Here is a 16888-nt window from a genome sequence, read left to right as displayed (position 1 = left end):
TCTAATTTTTATTGTCTTTTTTCCCTTGTCTTACTTAGAGGTATACATTTTTTATTTCCAAATGGCATATGAGGGTTTGATAGTTATTTTATTATTGATCTCTAGCTTAATTACACTGTATTCAGTGAACATACTCTGTTTTTAACGAATGAAGACATTTTATTTGGGAGACTTGTTTTATGCCCAACACAGGATAAAATTTATAAATAGTTTGTGTTCATTTGGTTAGAATGTGCATTCTGCAGTTGTGTGGAATCAGTGTTTTATAAAGGTCAATCAGGTTGTGTTTATTAATGCTAGCATGCAAACCTTTTATATTCTTGATGATGTTTTTCTTCTTAATCTGTCATTTACAGAGAAGTGTGAAAAAGTCTGCCACTCAAATTGTGGATTTGCTACTTCAGTCAAATTCTTGCTGTACTTATTTTTGGGCTATATTATTATTTGAATGCAAATTTAGAATGTTATATTTTCCAGGTTAAATGGACTTATCATCATTATGAAATACCTTTCTTTTATTTAGAGGAATGCTTTCTTGCCTTAAAGTCTATGTTGTCGGATGCTAATATAAGAGTAGAAGAAAAAAGACCAAAAGCATGATAGAAAAAAAAAAGATGAAAGCCATAAATAGCCAGTTTACAGAGAAATAGAACAACAACACTAAACGTGAAAAGACCTTAACCTCAGTCATATAGGTAATATAAATAAAAATTTACATTGAAATACCATTCCTCAACCTATCATACTGAAAAAAATGTAAACACTTGCAAAACTGTATGTTGGAAAGACTGGAGAAATAGGTGTTCGTACATGGAAAGTGGTAATCCCAGAAGGCACAACTCCTAAAGTGAGAAATTTGGCATAATCTCTAAAATTGTATATGTATTTTTTCTTTGATTTGGAGTTTGAGTCTGTCCTGAGGATACTCCTCAATAAACATAAAGACTATATGGACAAAGTTATTCACTGTGCATTATTTGCAATAGCAAAAGGTTGGAAACAATCCAAATGTCTATCTAGAGATGCCTGTTTGAATCAACTCTGTTGTATCGCCAAAATGTGGTGCTGTGCACTACTAAGACAGAAATTAAAAAGATCTCTATGAATTGATGTGTTTTTGTTTGTAGGATATGTTATTAAGGGAAAAAATCAAGATGTATAGCAGAGTACATAGTATACTGACTTTTATCTTAGAAAAGGTAGGAGGAAAAATAAGGATAAATATATAAATCGACTCTTTATTTTTCCCTACAAAGAACCAAAGGAAGAATAAACTAGAAAATAATGAAAATTGTTACAAATCAGGGATGGGAGATCGTGGAGGGATTGGAAATGGGCTGAGAGCACTCTGAGAATCCATTTTTGATTTTTGAACCATGCACATTCTACATATTCAAAAACTTAGCTAAAATTGAATGTAAATAAAAAAATCGATATCAACTGATAGGGTAAAGAATGAGGGTTAAGAATGCTTTCAAGTAGCTTCAGAACCTTCTACTTAGTACATCTTTCATGGAATACATTTTGAGGTAATAAAGGACTGCAAAGAAATCATAAAAACATCACTCAGCAGTTTATTGTCAGCAGTAACATTGATACTTTTGGAAAACCATTTTTTCTCTATATTTTAGAATAAAACAAATAAGTATACTAATGCTTTTTTTTATGAGAGAATAAAGAAAAAATGTAAAAACTAAAAAATTCCTGAAACTTAAATTCAAATTAGAAATGCTAATATGAACTTGCAATTTAAAAACATAGAAACTATTTCAAGCTCTACCACTGAATATGCCTAGAAAGAATGACATTTGGATAGTCATTCTCCGTTAAAAGCAGTCAGGGCTCCTTGGAGAATTGGCTGATTCCAGGTCTGAGACTGGGGAACAAGAAGGTGGAACAGCTTGGAAGTAAGGAAGTGCTCCAAGACTAATGGGAGAACGTCTAAAGGACAGAACGTTCAGTTTGGATAAATTTGGGACAATTTGGCACCAAAAAGAATAAAATTATAATTGATTGCAATGCATTAAATGAGCAAAATATTGTGAGTCCATTGTAGTGGGATGGGGAGTTGCAGTATGGAAATGGAGAGGGGGGTTTTTTATCACAGAGAGGTGCCAGCTAATTAACATAGCAGGAATGACAATTAGAATATATGCATTTTTCAATTTCCAGTGAAATAGCTGACTAACTAATTTAGGTAAGAATCAGCCATTGATGCTATAGCTATTAGATGAAATGCTGTTTGGAATTCAGGAATGGCCAAAGTATGCCTTGCAGAGTAATTACTGCTTCCAAACTACAAAAGAGGAAAAACACTTTTATACTAGAAAGATCTGGTAGTTCTTCCTGAATAAGATGAAGGATGTTAACACTGCTAAAATGAAGTGACCTGACTTAATGAGCTTCTTGATGTAATGCAATGTCAAGTACACAACAGCCATGAAAGTATACTTACTTGTAAAAAAATGTTTAACCTAAATCCACTCAAATATCGAGGCATAATTTTCTATTTAAGGCAAAAATAAATAACACCGTGAGGAAACAATCAATGACAATTGGCCTGAGTTTTTCTTAAAATCCATGTCATGGAAAAGTAATAAAAACAAAAATGTTGAGGGGGTGTTCTATATCAATACCTGAGCCTTAACTGGGTCTTCTTTTTTAAAAGGAAGGGTGAAAGGAATTTTGGAGACCACTGGGGACATTTGAAAATAGACTGCCTGTCAGTCAACATTATGGAATTATTGCTTGCTCTCTTAAGTGTGATAATTTCATCGAAGTCACTCTTATTCTCAGGAGACACATGATAATGTATTTATGGGTGAAGTGCATGCTGTTGCAACTTCATATGGTTTATTCATTTATATATGGTGGCAGAGTATGAGAAAATATGGTGAAATGTCGACAGTCCACTTTAGTTGGCATACAGGTTCAGCTTTTCTATATGTTTCATTTTCACGATGACGGTTGCAGAAACCAAAAAATGTAGCTGAAAAAGGAACCACATTCACATAGCCCTCTTGTAGACAGTGACTGCATTCTTTTTTAAAAATATTTTTATTGAGATATCTTCACACACACAATCCATTCAAAGTATACAATTGGTGGCTCACAATCATGATATCACCACAATACTGTGTATTCATCATAATCATTTTTAGAACATTTGTATCATTCCAGGAAAATAAATAAAAAGAAAAAAACTTCATACATCCCCTATCCTTTACACTTCCTTATCATTGTCCATCTACTCAATTTATTTTGCCTCTTATCTATTTGTTTATTTTTTATTCACTTTTTCTTCATCTGTCCATACCCTGGATAAAAGGGGCATCAGACACAAGGTTTTCACAATCACATAGTTACATTGTAAAAGTTATGTATTTATACAATTGTCTTCAAGAATCAAGGCTACTGGAACACGGTTTAACAGTTTCAGGCTTCCCCCCAGCCACTCTAATACACCATAAACCAAAAAAGGATATCTATATAATATGTAAGAATAACTTTCAGGATAATTTCTTGACTCTGTGCAAAATCTCTCAGCCACTCAAAATTTTCTTTTCTCCTTTCTCTCTTCCCCCTTTTGGTCAAGAAGACTTTCTCAATCCCGTGATGCTGGGTCCCAGCTCAGTCTGGGAGTTCTGTCTCATGTTGCCATGGAGATTTACACCCCTGGAACTTATATCCTATGTAGGGGGGAGGGCAGTGAGTTCACCTGCTGAATTGGCTTAGAGAAAGGGGCACCTTTGAGCAACAAAAGAGGTTCTCTGGGGGTAACTCTTAGGCATAATTTTAAGTAGGCTTAGCTTATCCTTTGCAGGAATAAATTTCATAGGGGCAAACCCCAAGATCAAGGGCTCAGTCTACTGATTTGATTGTCCCCACTGTTTGTGAGAATACCAGGAATTCTCTAAATGTGGAAGTTGAATGTTTCCTCTTTCTCCCCAGTCCTCCAAGGGGACTTTGCAAATACTTTTTTATTAACAAAAATTACTCAGTTATTTTGGGGCATCACACTAACTTGGACAAACTGATAAAATCTGGTGGTTGAGCTAATTCCTTGCTCCTTTCCCCTTAGGGAACCCAGCCTGCCATGCCCAATGGGAAGGGGCAGTGGCCTCTGAAGCTTGGGAGGCTTAAAATTCTGGGTGGGATTTCAGCTGTTCACCCATTCCAGACTGGTGAACGATGTGTGTGATGTCCCCCCAGCAGTTATTCTGTACAGTTCCTGGTTATTTACTATGTGCTCTAGAGGACAAACTAAATCCCACAGCCCACTAGGCCACCATCTTGCCCTGCCTTCTCCCAGTGACTATGTTTTCAAATTGTATCCCTGACACCTTGTACTAGACCCTTGGTTGGCAAAGCGTGGTCCAAGAATCAGTGGCACAGGAACGTCCAGGATTTTATTAGAAATACACACTTTCAGGGCCCATCCCATCCCATCTAAATAAAAATGCTATACTACGACAAGATCCCCAGATAATTCCTATGTCTATTAATATTTTCTAATATAATTTTTTATGAGAGGTGTTGTAGGTTTACATAAAAACCATGCAGAAAATACAGAGTTCCCATATGCCTATCTATTAGGACCAACTAGCATTATTAGTGTGGTGACTATGTTACAATAGATGAAAGCATATTATCATTATACCATCAACTATAATCCATAGTTTACATCGGAGTTCATGGTGTGTGTAGTACCATTCTGTTTTTATACATTTTTATTGCATACATAGGACATGATAATGAACAAAAGACTATGAAATATGAGCATGCATTTTAGAACAAAAATTTGCAGGCAAGTAGAATAAAAAAAAAGAGTCCAAGGTAAACTGAAAAAAAGTTTCTGATTACAGAACTTGTTCACTTTTAAAAAAATAAATATAAACTGTTGTGAATTTGTTAGGATTTCATTTGCTTTAAGTAAGAAGTTAAAGGTTTATTTTTCAAGGCTTTATTAATCTTTTATTTTTAAAAACTTATTTTTAAATTTTTGCATGTACGGGCACCCGGAATTGAACTCGGGCTCTGGCGTGGCAAGCGAGAACTCTGCCACTGAGCCATGGCCGTATCACCCTAAAAACATTTTTATTCACAACTATATAATCAATCCAAAGTGTACAATCAATGGCTCTCAGTATAGTCACAGAGTTGTGGATTCATTACGCAATCAATTTGACTACATTCTCATTGCTGCCAAAAGAAAAATCCCACACCCTTTTACTCGGGTATTATTGACACATAGTATTGATATAGTACTTTGTAATAATTTATGAAAAAATATTACAATATTGCTGTTAACTATAGACCATAGTTTGCATTAGGTATATTTTTTCTTCTATACCACCCTATTCTAATGCTTTGTAATAGTGATATGCATTGGTTCTAGGTCATGCAGGAACATTCTTATATTTGTACAATTAAGCACAGTCATCAAATACAACAGGGCAAACAATGTCATACAGTCCTATGTTTTATCCTCCAGCTTTCCTTTTAGTGATATAGACCACCCTAAATTTCTCTTTCAACTATAACCATGCCCATAATTGAGCCCTTGTAATTAAACTTAGAGTAATGTGTTACCACCACCTCTATCCTTTTCCATTCACAATCAATTAATTAAAAATTCTGTACAAATTAATGATCAGCTCCTCATTCTCTAAGCTCATTTTTATCTCCTGGTAACCTACAATCTCCAAGAATTTGCTCAGTATTATCAATTCATCTTAGTGAGACTATATAAATTTGTCCTTTTGTGTCTGGCTTATTTCACTTGGCAAAATGTCCTCAGGCTTCATCCGTGTCGAAAAATGCATCCGGACTTCATTCTGTCTTACAGCTGTGTAATATTGCATTGTATGTATATACCACATATTGTTGATCCATTTATCTGTTGGTGGACACTTGGGTTGCTTCCATCTTTTGGCAATTGTGAATAATGCTGGTATGAACATCAATGTATGTATTAGTTAGGGTTCTCTAGAGAAACAGAACAAACAGGAGATATCTGTAAATACAAGATTTATAAAGGTGTCTCACACAAAGATGGGAAAGGAAGAATCCAAAATCCATACAGCAGCCTATGAAGCTGGCAGCTCTGATGAAGGATCTTGATGAACTACACAGAGGAGACTAGCTCACTGAAGAAGCAGTGAAAAAGTCTCCCTTCTTCTTTGATAGCCTTCAACTGGTTGGGTCATCTCATTTGTGGGAGGCATGCCCTTTGTTGATTGCGGATGTAATCAGTCTCAGATGCCATAAACTGACTGATGATTTAATAAACCAGCCTTCCAATTTCTATCAGACAGCCATGAAATATTCTTAAAGCAATGGTCAGGCAAGTGCTTGCCTGGCTAGACCACTGGGCACATCACATGGCCATGCTGACACTAAAACCAAACCATCACAGTCCACACCGTCTCAACTTGGCAGTATACACATCACTTTGAAACACACTTAATTTCCAAATAGGGCACACTAACAGACATATATTTCACCTAACAATACTCAACTGTCCTGCAGACAACTAGAATGCACTGCATCTTTCTAGAATAGGGTGCAAACCCTGATGCAACATTCACTCTTAAACTTCATATCCAATAACTTGACTATTATAACATGAACACTACAATTTATGGCATATGATAAGAGGAAGACAAGATATTTTCTTATGTAGAAATACAAACATATTCCTAACAAAAGAGGGAGGAGATATTCATACCATTACAATCCTCATTGCTGTAACTGGTCATGTGGTCATAGTTCATATTTATCACTACCTTCTTCTACCCATTTTATGTTCCTTTTGCCCTCAGGAAGCACTTCAGTTTGCCATGGTTCTTTGTCAGGTGGGGCCCAAACCTTCATTCCTGAAGTTTCTGGGCCATTGAGAGTCCTACCTGGATTGGGTTGTTACATTTTCCATTGACTTCAATCATAGGGCACTGTAGTACTCAGAGATGCCCTAGGGGATCTCCTGTATTCCAGGAAAACTCTTCTTTACCTCCATTGTGTCCTATTTCCCCTTAATAGTTAGTATCAATCACTCCAGACAGTAATCCCCTTTCATGTCTATTGATTCAGTGATATGAGAAGCCCGAAGTGGCCAGATGGCAGTCTTAGTTTCCAGTTCAATAGGATCATTGTTGTGTCACCTGGTAGGAGCACTCCTGCTTTTGGAACTAAGACCTGTAGACCAGCAGAGCTTAATTTTTTATGGACAGAAAGCAAAAATTTTCCTAACAGATCACTGGGGGTGATAGTGAGTGGTGCTTCTCCCTTGATTCTTGGACCTGTGAATCCTGGCTATGGGACGAAGAACACCATGCAGTGAATGCTGATTCAGAGCCCACACAGCCTCCTGGGGAACATTGCCACAGCCCTACAAGGTTCTACCACTTAGTTGGCACTGTCATTGGGTCTTCAAAAAGCCATTCCACCATTTTATCAACCCAGCTGCCTCTGCATGATGGGAAACAGGGTAAGACCAGAGAATTCCATGAACATGTACCCATTTCTACACTTCTTTTGCCATGAAGTGAGTTCTTTGATCAAAAGCAATGCTGTGTGGAATACCGTGATGGTGGATAAAGCATTCTGTAAGTTCATGGATGGTAGTTTCTGTGAAAGCATTGCATGCAGGGAAGGCAAACCCATATCCAGAGTCTGTGCTCATTCCAGGTAGAACAAATCACTGCCCCTTCCATGTTGGAAGTGGTCCAGTGTAATCAACCTGCCACCATGTAGCAAAATGATCACCTTGGGGAATGGTGCCACATTGGGGTCTGAATGTGGATCTCTGCTGCTGGCAGAGTGGGCACTCAGCAGTGGCCATAGCCAGGTCTACCATGGTGAGTGGAAGTCCATGCTGCTGAGCCCAAGCAAAACCTCCATCCCTTTCCTATGCCCACTTTTCTCATGAGTCCATTGGGCAATGGCAGAAGTGACTGAAGAAAGAGGATGACTTGTATCCACAGGATGGGTCATCTTACCCATTTGATTATTAAAACCTTCCTCTGCTGAAGTCACCCTCTGGTGAGAATTCCCATGGGACACAAACACCTTCATGTTTTTTGCCCACTCAGAAAGGTCTATCCACATACCTGTTCCCCAGACCTTTGTATCACAAATTTTCCAATTATACTCCTTCTAAGTCCCTGACCATCCAGCCAAACCCTTAACAACAGCCCATGAGTCTGCATACAAATGCACCTCTGGTCAGTTTTCCTTCTAAGTAAAATGAACAAGTAGATGCACTGCTTGAATTACTACCCACTGGGAGTACTTCCCCTCACCATTGTTCTTTAAGGACACCCCAGAAAGGGGTTATAATGTTGAAGCTGTCCACTTCTGGGTGGTACTTTGTATTGTGCAGAACCATCCGTAAACCAGGTCCAAGTTTTCTCTACCTCAGTCAGTTGATTGTAAGTAACTCTCCAAGTGGCTATGGCTCTGGTCTTGGAAAGAGAAGGTAATGAAGCAGGAGTGGAGGCCATGGGCATTTGGGCCACTTCTTCATGTAACTTACTTGTGCCTTCAAGACCTATTTGAGCCCTATCTCTTATGTACCATTTCCATTTTATAACAGAGTGCTGCTGTGCATGCCCAACTTCATGACTTGGTGTGTCAGACATCACCCAGCTCATGATAAGCAACTCAGGTATCCTGTTCACTTGGTGGTCCATGGTTAAACATTCAGTATTTACTAAGGCCCAGTAGCAGACCAAAAGCTGTTTCTCAAAAGAAGAATAGTTATCTGCAGTGGATGGTAAGACTTTAATCCAAAATCCTGTGTCTGTATTGTGATTCTCCTATAGTGGCCTGCCAAAGGCAGCAGACAGCATCTTTATTTGCCACTGACACTTCCAGCACCATTGGATTTGCTGGATCATTCTGCAGAGGAGTTTTCACAACAACCTGAACTCGTCACAAAGCCTCTATTTTTCCAGTCCTCAAACAAAGCTAGCAGCTTTTCTGGTCACTTTCTAAATGAGTCACATTAGCATACCAAAAGGAGGAATATGTTGTCTCCAAAATCCAAACAGGCCAATGGCATTATGCCTCATTTTTGGTCATAGGAGGGGCCAGATGAAACAGCTTTTTCTTCACATTAGAAGGGCTTATCTTGACATTCACCATACGACTGGAAACTTAGAAATTTCACTGAGGTGGAAGGCCCCTGTATTTTTGTTGGATTTATCTCCCACCCCCTGATGTGTAAATGCCTTAACCATAAGTCTAGAGTAGTTTTTGCTTTTTGCTCACTAGGTTCAATCAACATGATGTCATCTGTTCATGTGATGTCCTGTGGGAGGGATTATAACAAAAGGCTAAAGAGTTGATATACTCTTGAGGCATGACAGTGAAGGTGTACTGCTGGCCTTGCCAGCTGATTACAAACTTTTTGGTCTCTACTGACAGCTATTGACAACTATTTGCCAGATGAATAGCTGCACGCCAGGTACCGGGTGATGTGTTGATTTGTTCAAGCAATGATACCACATCTGGAACAGAAGCTGAAATTGGAGTCACCACCTGGTTAAGTTTATGATAATCTACTTTTATCCTCCAAGACCCATCTGCTTTCTGCACAGGCCAAATAGGAAAGTTGAATGAGGATGTGTTATAAATCACCACCCCTGCATCCTTCAAGTCCTTAAGAGTGACACTAATCTCTGCAACTGTCCAGGAACACTGTATTGTTTCTTATTCATTATTTTGCTATGTAGGGGCAGTTCTAGTGACTTCCACCTGGCCTTTCCTACCATAATAGTCCTCAACCCATGAGTCAGAAAACCAATGTGGGGCTTCTGCCAAGTTGTGGAGTATGTTGATTCTAATTATGCATTCTGAAACTGTGAAAATGACCACAGAATGGGTCTGGGGACCCATTGGAGCCACTGTGAAATGGACCTCAACTAAAATTCCATCAATCACCTGATCTCCATAAGCCCTTACTCTGACTAATGGACCAGAGTGATGTTTTGGGTCTCCTGGAATTACTGTCACTTCTGAGCCAGTGTCTAATTACCCTTGAAATATATTATCATTTCCTTTTCCCCAATACACAATCACCTGGTAAAAGGCTGTAGGTCTCCTTGGGGAAGGCTTGGAAGAAGGTTAACAGTGTAAATTTTGGGTGGTGTAAAAAGGTCCTTCCCCAAAAGTACCTGGCCTTCCCCTTATTTAAGGCACTCTGGGTCTGTAAACTGTCTCAAGTCTGAGAACTGAGTAAAGGGGCATGACCATCTGTTTTTTTTTTTTTTTTTTGCATGGGCAGGCACCGGGTATCAAACCTGGGTCTCTGGCATGGCAAGTGAGATGACTATCTACTTTTGTAATTCAAGTTAGACATCTGTTCACTTGACCTACAATTCTTCTGCTTGTACAATTCAAGCAAGAATTTCACAGACTGCCCATCTATTTTGCTTCTATGTATCCCATGATCTACTAGTGAATGCCACAAGTCTTTGTGAATTAGATTATTTTGACTGCTGCTTTGAGTCTGCTGTCCATTAAGGTGGTCACACCTACCTTGTCTATAATGATTCACTGCCACCACATGGCTTCTGCCAACTCAGGAACTGACCATCTGCATTGTGTTCAAGGATTCCAGCTCAGTCACAGCAGTTCCCACAGTAATATCTAACCTACAGATAAAGGCGACTATAGAGCTCTTCAGGAATAATGGAGCTGGTTTCAAAAATTTATTTCTCAAGGTTCTGGTAAAAGATGTGCCCTTTGGACATTTCTGGGGTGTGTCAGTTGGTCTTCCATGATAAATCCACTCTAACATTCCCAATTATCTGAGTCTGTGGATCTCCTCACTGATATTATAACAGAGAAGTTCTGTTAAGGTAATGTTGACCACCTTTTTGATCCATGTTTCAGCCAGCCATTCAAACAACCTGTCATTGCACTTCCTAATTCCTTGAGTTACAACTTGGGATGCAGAATCTCTACTTAGTGGGCCCATATTGATAAATTCAGTTTGATTTGACTTTATCCCACACCATTAATGTTCATTCCCACATTTATTCCCCTGATTTCAGTCTATACAGATTGGAAAATTCAGGCAGTTCTTTTGGAGTACAGCATAATTCCTCATGGGTCACACTCTGTACAGCACCTTTCAGGGCCCATTGGGACTTTAGTTGTAGAACTTAAAGAAAAGAGAGGTGGTGGAAGTGGGTCATTAAAAAGAAATAGAAGTGTCTTTCAAGCCAATTACCTCAGGGCATTTTGTTGCAGTTTTATCTAGTGAAACAAGATTAGTCACTCCAGATAGAGGAGTGAGTGCTGTTTCCCCAAGGGAAGTGGTTACAGCTTTAAGAGGCACTGAAGGGTTAATCTCTTTGGGTGGAGACTGGATGGCAGACTCTTCTGGGTAAACTGGAGGCTGGGCAGCTGTTTCCTCAAGGCAGGCTGGAGGTTGGGAAACTATTTCCTTAGGGCAGCCCAAAACAGTTCTATCTAGCAAAGTCTCAGCTCATTCCAGGGATTCCATTTCCCCGCTGCCATCATTATTGAGCTATATTTTACCATCCCAATTTTCAGGATCCATTCTTTTCCAATAAAAGACCTTAATTAACAGCAAACACTCTGTAAGGTTGCAATTTTAGTTTATGTTGTAAATCTGCTACTTGCCCAATGAGGTTCTATGTCTAGTTTTCAGAGATATCAAGTCTGCAATGATAGGAAATAAAATTTTCTTCCAGGGCACACATGGATACTTTTGCATCTTTTGCATTGTGCTTAAGTTGCAAATTTGAAGCCTTTAGCTCACTCCTTTCCCTCATAACTGTATCCAGTATATCTAACAACAACCAGCCAACATCATTATACTTCTTAATTCCACAAAACTCCATAAAGGTGTAAAAAACACTCTCACCCAGAGCCTTGACTCATATAAGCATATGATTAGCAAAGTCAAATGGTACTCTTTTGCATATCTCTTATTCCAACCCACCTCATGGACTCTCAATGCTTCCTTGATTATTGGAAGCAGAGTCATTAGTGCTTTTGAGTCTAACCAGAATTGGAAACCAATTGTAAAAATCTATTTTTAAGATTCTAAGTGTGGAAATGTCTGTTCTCAAGAACCACTCCTGGTACCAAGCTATATTAATTAGAGTTCTCTAGAGAAACAGAACCAACACAAGATTTCTGTAAATATGAGATTTATAAAGGTGTCTCATGCAGTTGTGTGAATGGAAGAGTCCAAAATTTGTAGGGCAGACTGTGAAGCTGGCAGCTCTGATGAAGTATCTCAACTTCATGGGAGAGGTTTGCTGGGTGAAGAAATAGTGAAAAAATGTCTCTTCTTCTGTAATAGTCTATTACTGACTGAATGATCTCATTTGCAAGAGACACACCCTTAGTTGAGTGTAGATATAATCAGCCACAGCTGCAATCACCTGACTAATGATTTAATAAACAGCTGTGATAGTTAGGTTCAGGTGTCAACTTGGCCAGGTGATCATGCCCCATTCTGTTGCTGTGGACTTAAATCATCAGCATGTGAAATTCAGCTATGACTGATTACATATGCCATTGGTTAGCTGGAGTGCCTTCTGCAAAGAGTGATATTTCATTTAATTAGCTAGATGCTTAAAAGAGAGAAGTCAGAAGAGAGCTCAGCAGCTCAGCATACTTCATCTCAGCACTCAGAGCTCAGACACAGACATTTGGAGATGCAGAAAGAAATCACCCTATTGAAAGTCATTTGAACCCAGAAGCCAGGAAGGAAACCAAGCAGACATTCACTGTGTACCTTCCCATTTGACAGAGAGAGCCAGGGGAAAGCCAGCTAGCCTTTCCTCTGAAGAACTATAAATTTATTGCTAAATAAATCCCCTTATTAAAAGCCAATCCATCTCTTGTGGGTTGCATTCTGACAGTTTTAGCCAACTAGAACACTAACCTTCCAATTTATCAACCAGCCATGAAATATCCTTGTAGCTATGGTCAGGCCAGTGCTTGCCTGACCAGACAAACGGGCACATCATCTGGCCAATTTGACACCAGACCCTAACCATCAGAGTGTAGAAATGTCTGTTCACAAACCTGTTTTCAATTTTTCTGAATATATACCTGGTAGCTGGATTGCCAGATCATATGGCAATTCTATATTTAGTTCCTTGAGGAATTGCCACACTGTCTTCCATAGCGGCTGCACTGTTGTACATCCCCACCAGCAGTAAGTAAACATTCCTATTACTCTACGTTTTCTCCAACATTTGTACTTATCTGCTTTTTTTGTTAGTGGCCATCCTTAAAGGTATGAAATGATATCTCATTGTGGTTTTGATTTGCAATTCCATAATAGCTAGTAATGTTGAGCAATGTTTCATGTGCTTTTTAGCCATTTGTATTTTCTCTTTGGAAAAATGTGTACTCAAGTCTTTTGCCCATTTTCATTTTTTGTCTTTTTATTGTTGAGGTGTAGATTACTTCATATATCTGGATATTAAACACTTAATAGATATGCGGTTTTCAAATATTTTCCCCCATTGAGTAGGTTGTCTTTTCACTTACACTACAAAGTCCTTTGAAGCACAAAAGTATTTAATTTTGAGGATATCTCATTTGCCTATTTTTTCTTCTATTGCTTGTGCTTTGTGTGCAAAGTTATACTTATATAGAAACCACCACCACTATCGCAAGATGCTTTCCTACATTTTTGTCCAGGATTTTTATGGTCTTGGCTTTTATATTTATGTCTTTTACCATTGTTCTAGTTTGTTAGCTGCCGGAGTGCAATATACCAGAAACAGAATGGCTTAAAAAAAGGGGAATTTAATAAGTTGCTAGTTTACAGTTCTAAGGCTCAACAATGTCCCAATTAAAGCAAGTCTATAGAAAGGTCCAATCAAAGGCATCCATGGAAAGATACCTTGCTTCAAGAAGGCAACGAAGTTCAGGGTTTCACTCTCAAGTGAGAAGGGACATGGCAAACACAGTCAGGGCTTCTCTCTCTCTCATCTGGAAGGGCACATGGTGAACATGGCATCATCTGCTAGCTTTCTCTCCTGGCTTCCTGTTTCATGAAGCTCCCCAGTAGGTGTTTTCCTTCTTCATCTCTGAAGATCACTGGTTAATGGACTCTCTGCTTCTTGTGGCTATGTCATTCTTCTCTGCTCTCTCTGAATCTGGCTTTTTCTCGTTGTTCTCTTTTATAGGATTCCAGTAAACTAATCAAGACCCACCCAAATGGGGAGACATGCCTCCATCTAATCCACCTTAACAATCACTCTTGATTAAATCACATCTCCAGGGGGATGATCTAATTACTGTTTCAAACATACAATACTGAATTGGGGTTAGAAGAAACAGCTGCCTTTACAAAATAGGATTAGAATTAAAGCATGGCTTTTCAAGGGTACATACATCATTTCAAACTAGCACAACCATCCTGAGTTAATTTTTGTATAAGGTTTGAGAAAAGAGTCTTTTTTTCATTCTTTGAATATGGATATCCAGTTCTCAGAGCACCATTTGTTGAAGAGGCTGTTCTTCCCACTGAGTGAATTTGACAGTCTTGTAAAAAATCAATTAACCGTAGATGTCCTACATGTCTCTGAACTCACAATTTGACTCCCATTGATCAATATATCTATCTTTGTGCCCCTAGCCTTTAATATGATTTGAAGTCAGGAAGTGTGAATCCTCCAACTTCATTCTTTTTTCTCAAGATGTTTTTGGCTATTCAAGGTCCCTTATTCTTCCAAATAAATTTGAGTTTCCATTTCTGCAAGGTAGGTTGTTGGAATTTAGATTAAGATTGTGCTGAATCTTTAAATCAGTTTGGATACAATTTAGCATCATTACTATATTTTGTCTTCCAGTTCAGGAGCACAGAATATCCTTCTGTTTTCTTAGGTCTTTTTAATGTCTTTGAGTAATGTTTTGTAGTTTTCTGTGTACAAGCCCTTTTTATCTATGGTGGTTCAAAGCTGAATGGACCTCAGAAGATGATTTTCTTAAAGCTAATCCATTCCTGTGGATGTAAAATTATTGTGTGTGGGTACTTTTGATTAGGTTATTTCAGTTAAGGTATGCCCCAGGTAGGTGTTTATTCTCTTACTAAAGTCCTATAAAAGAGGATGACATTCAGAAAGAAAGATACAGAAGCTAAGAGACAAAGCCACAGAAACAGAGAGAAAGCCACTGAATCCCGAAGCTGGAAGTAACAAAACCTGGAAGAGAAGGAAGAGACCAGGAGATGCTGCCATATGCCTTGCCATGTGACAAAGGAGTTCTGGACCACCAACAACCTATCTTCAGGAAGAAGGATCCAGTTCTGATGCCAGGATTTGGTTATTCTCATGGCCTCAGAATTGTAAGGTTGTCAACTAGTAAGTTCCCATTGTAAAAACAAACCCATTCTGTGGTATCTGCATTTCAGCAGCTTTAGCAAATTAAAACAACCTCCTTAGTGAAATTCAGTCCTAGATATTTGATTTGGTTAGTTGCTATTGTAAATGGGATTTTTTATTGGTTTCCTCTAGCTCATTGCTAGTGTGTAGAAACACTAATGGTTTTTGTGTGTTGATCTTGTGTCCTGCCACATTGCTGAACTCATTTATTAACTCTGCTATCTTTGCTTTAAAATTTTCAGTATTTTCTCTATGTAAGATCATGTTATCTGCAAATAGTGAAAGTTTTATTCCTTCCTTTCCAATTTGGATGCTTTTTATTTCTTTTTCTGGGCTAATTGATCTAGCGAGAACTTCTAACACAGCATTGAATAATGGTGGTGATAGGGGACATCCTTGTACCTGATCTTACAGGGAAAGCTTTCCATCTTTCAGCACTGAGTATGCTGTGGATTTTTCATATAATCCCTTTATCTTGTTGAGGAAATTTCCTTTTATTCCTAGCTTTCAAAGTCTTTTTATGAAGAAAAGGTGCTGGGCTTTGTCAAACACTTTTTTTGCATCAATTGAGATGATTATGTGTTTTTTCCCCCCTATGAATTGTTAATGTCAATTGCATTAATTGATTTTCTTTTGTTGAGCCATCCTTGCATACCATGATCAAATCCACTTGGTCATGGTATGTAATTCTTTTAATATGCTGTTGGATTCGGTTTGCTGGTATTTGTTAAGGATTTTTGCATCTATATTCACTAGAGAATTTTCTCTGTATGTAACATAATGCTTTACTCTTGCAGCTTTCAGAATATTTTTATTGTTTTTTTTTTTTGTATTCAACAGTTTGGTTAGTATGTGACAGAGTATCTTTTCATCAAGTTTATCTTTTTTTGGTGTTCTCTGAGTTTCTTGTATATACATATTCATGTCTTTGTGCCAAGGTTGTGAAACTTTCTGTCAATATTTCTTTGAATATTCCTTCTGCTTTTTTCTCTCTTCTCCTTCTGGTACTCCCATATGCTTATATTAGTTTGCTTGTTGGTGTCTCTGATGTATCTTAGGCAATTTTCACTTTTTATAATTTTTTTTCCTTCCTGCCTCCAGCCTTACTCATTTCAATTGTCTTGTGCTTGAGTTCACTGATTCTTTCTTCTGCTAGTTCCAGTCTGCTATTGAAATCCTCCTGGGAATTTTTCAGTTATTGTGATCTTTAATTTACAATTATTTGGTTCCTTTTAAAAATTTCTACCTCTTTATTGAGATTCTCTTATAGTTCATTCATTGTTTTTCTGCTATCCTTTCATTTGCTATCTGTATTTTCCTTTATCTCCTTGAACATACTGAAGCTAACTTTTTAAGTATTTGTTTGCTATGTCCTCAGCTTGGTCTTCTTTGTTGTCGTTTTCTTGATTTTCTCCCTCTTTCTTTAGTAGGGTCATCATTTCCTGTTTCTTTATCTTGTAATACTTTTTTCACATTGTACATTTTAATATTTTAGACTGTTA

Source organism: Tamandua tetradactyla, chromosome 26, assembly GCF_023851605.1.
Source record: "Tamandua tetradactyla isolate mTamTet1 chromosome 26, mTamTet1.pri, whole genome shotgun sequence".
NCBI classification, from domain to species: domain Eukaryota; kingdom Metazoa; phylum Chordata; class Mammalia; order Pilosa; family Myrmecophagidae; genus Tamandua; species Tamandua tetradactyla.
The sequence above is the reverse complement of the archived record's forward strand: the minus strand, read 5'-3'. Positions refer to the sequence as shown.